Source organism: Mandrillus leucophaeus, unplaced genomic scaffold (assembly GCF_000951045.1).
Source record: "Mandrillus leucophaeus isolate KB7577 unplaced genomic scaffold, Mleu.le_1.0 Scaffold65, whole genome shotgun sequence".
Classification (NCBI taxonomy): domain Eukaryota; kingdom Metazoa; phylum Chordata; class Mammalia; order Primates; family Cercopithecidae; genus Mandrillus; species Mandrillus leucophaeus.
This window is the reverse complement of record NW_012107030.1, coordinates 233940-236457: the sequence shown is the minus strand read 5'-3', so window position 1 is coordinate 236457 and position 2518 is coordinate 233940.

Genomic DNA, 2518 nt, shown 5'->3' with positions numbered 1-2518 from the left:
CCTGTAGTCCCAGCTTCTCAGGAGGCTGAGGCAGGAGAATGGCGTGAACCTGGGAGGCGGAGCTTGCAGTGAGCAGAGATCGCGCTACTGCATGCTCAAAAAAAAAACAAAAAACAAAAAACAAAAAACAAAACCGCTTTTTTTAAAGCACTCCCAATGGTTCTAATGTGAAGCAGATTCTAATGTGCATGACACCCATGAGAGCACTCCCTCTTAAAGACCCTCTTTCCCCAAGGGTCCAGGACTTGGTGCAGGACAAGTCTGCAGCTGGGCTTATCCTAGAATGTACAGACTGCAGTTTCAGATAAGGAAATAGGTAGAAAGCTTTCTTTTGTGTGAAGGAAGTTTTGCATGAAGTGCTGGTGCAGAGATGGCTGCTGGAGTCTCCAGCGCGGGAGCAGTCTGGCTCTGTCACCGTGCCACTGCACTGGCTTCTCAGAGTCAGCCCCATGTGCACACCTGCACTGGCTGCCCTTGGCTGGGGCCCAGGCTTGGCATCCCTTCTCAGCCCCTTGAAAGCCGCGCCAAGGAGTCAGGAAAGCCGTGGTTCGCATACGTCGCAGTGGGACTGGGCGAATAATTGTGAATGGAATTTGTGCTTGTGACTTCTGGTTCTCACAGCTGCAGATGGGGGGGATCACCATAGGAATTCTGAGTATTGTTCAGCACTGACTGCAGCTTCCATTGTTGGGCTCTGATTACAGCTTTTGTTTCACCATAAAGTACTGTTATTAAATGCCAGTCAGGAACAAAGATGTACTTACATGCCAGGGGGTCAGGGAAGGCATGCTATCTCTAAAGCTGCCCCTGCTGTTAGTCTAAGGGCAGGTAGGTTGTAGGGGGAGGAGGGCAAGCTGGAGGCTTTTAGATGAAAGTGAAATGTTTCTGAAGGAGGCAGACAAGATGAGAAATGATGACGTCATCGTAGCCCTGCTCCAGTCTTCCCACGTCAATTCGTTTATACTTATTTATTTTTGTGGCCAGGAGAGACTGGGGGTCGGGTGCACAACCAAACATCTACTGCACATTAGAATCATTGGGAGTGCTTTTCAAAAGTCTTCGATTTGTGGGGAAATAAATTCAAATGCCCCCTTAGCTTGGTGGCCTGAGCCCTTTCAAGTCAGGCCTCTGCTACGTCCCCAGCACCATATCCACATTGCATTGCACCAAATTCCGCTAGATCCTACACCACAATCCCATTCCAGTCACTCTCATATGAACAAGGACCATAGCAATCAAAGTAATTTTAGAATCTACCCACTGCCCATGTAAGAGACTCTGAATGTATTATTGCCTTGGTCAAGTGGGTTCAGGGAATCGGGCCAAACTAAATCATAGAATCGCTGACACTGATGGAGCCACTAATATGTGCCAGATCTTTACTGCATTATTTTATTTAGGACTAATGATGGGGCTGTGAAGTGGGAACTATCGCCAGAGAAATCAGGTAACGTGTTCAAGGTCACCCAGCTAGTGAGGGCAGATGGACTCCAGGGCCCCACCTTCTTACTTTCCTTTCCAGGGCTGGGGCCCATGACATCCAGGCTCTCCTGGTGGAAGCAGTGACTCTTTTGTTCTCTTCCTCTTTTTTTTTTTTTTTTTGACGAAGTCTCACTCTGGTGCCCAGGCTGGAGTGCTGCAGTGAGGCGATCTCGGCTCACCGCAACCTCTGCCTCTCAGGTTCAAACGATTCTCCTGCTTCAGCCTCCTGAGTAGCTGGGATTATAGGTGGCCGACACCACACCCAGCTAATTTTTGGATTTTTAGTAGAGACAGGGTTTCATCACATTGGCCAGGATGGTCTCGAACTCCTGACCTTGTGATCCACCTGCATCTCGCTCTCAAAGTGCTGGGATTACAGGCATGAGCCACCGCGCCCCGCCTGGTGAGGGGAAGGGGCCTAAGGTACAATTCCCACAGGCCAAGGAGCTTGTGAAGCCCAAGACGGACTTGCTCCCAGATCCTCTCTCCTAGCTTTGTTTGTAAGGAGTCTTCCCCTTCTAGAATGCTCTCTACTTCAGTGCTGCCATTAGCAACCCAAGTGTGGCCCTGGATGATCATCTTGATTTCAGAAAATCTTGTTTTTCAAGTTTTCACACCACATTGGAGCAAGAGTCCACATGTTTGGATGACAGCAAGCATCCTGTGCTCTGCAATTTTAGGGCTTACCACCATTCCAGGTCTGCCACATGTGGTCAGGGTAATTAATGTATGACCTAACTAGGGTGCAGATGCAGTTGGAACCCACCACACCCCCAGAGATCACAGGGTTGCTGGGGACCTTTAGAACTCCAGTGGCATTCAGCGAGTTTAGATCCTGTCCAATCTAGATGTTCAGTGTTGGGCTCCCTTCCTTGTCTGATAATCCTAAGGCAGGAAAGACGTAGTTCTGCTCTCTACGAGTCTTGGAGGCAAGCATCTCCCGGATGCCCATTTTTTTTTTTTTCCTTTGTGGGCCTGGAATTTGAGCTGGTTGCTGACGTATTTAGAAATCCTATTCTTGCACCTTGGTAAGCAT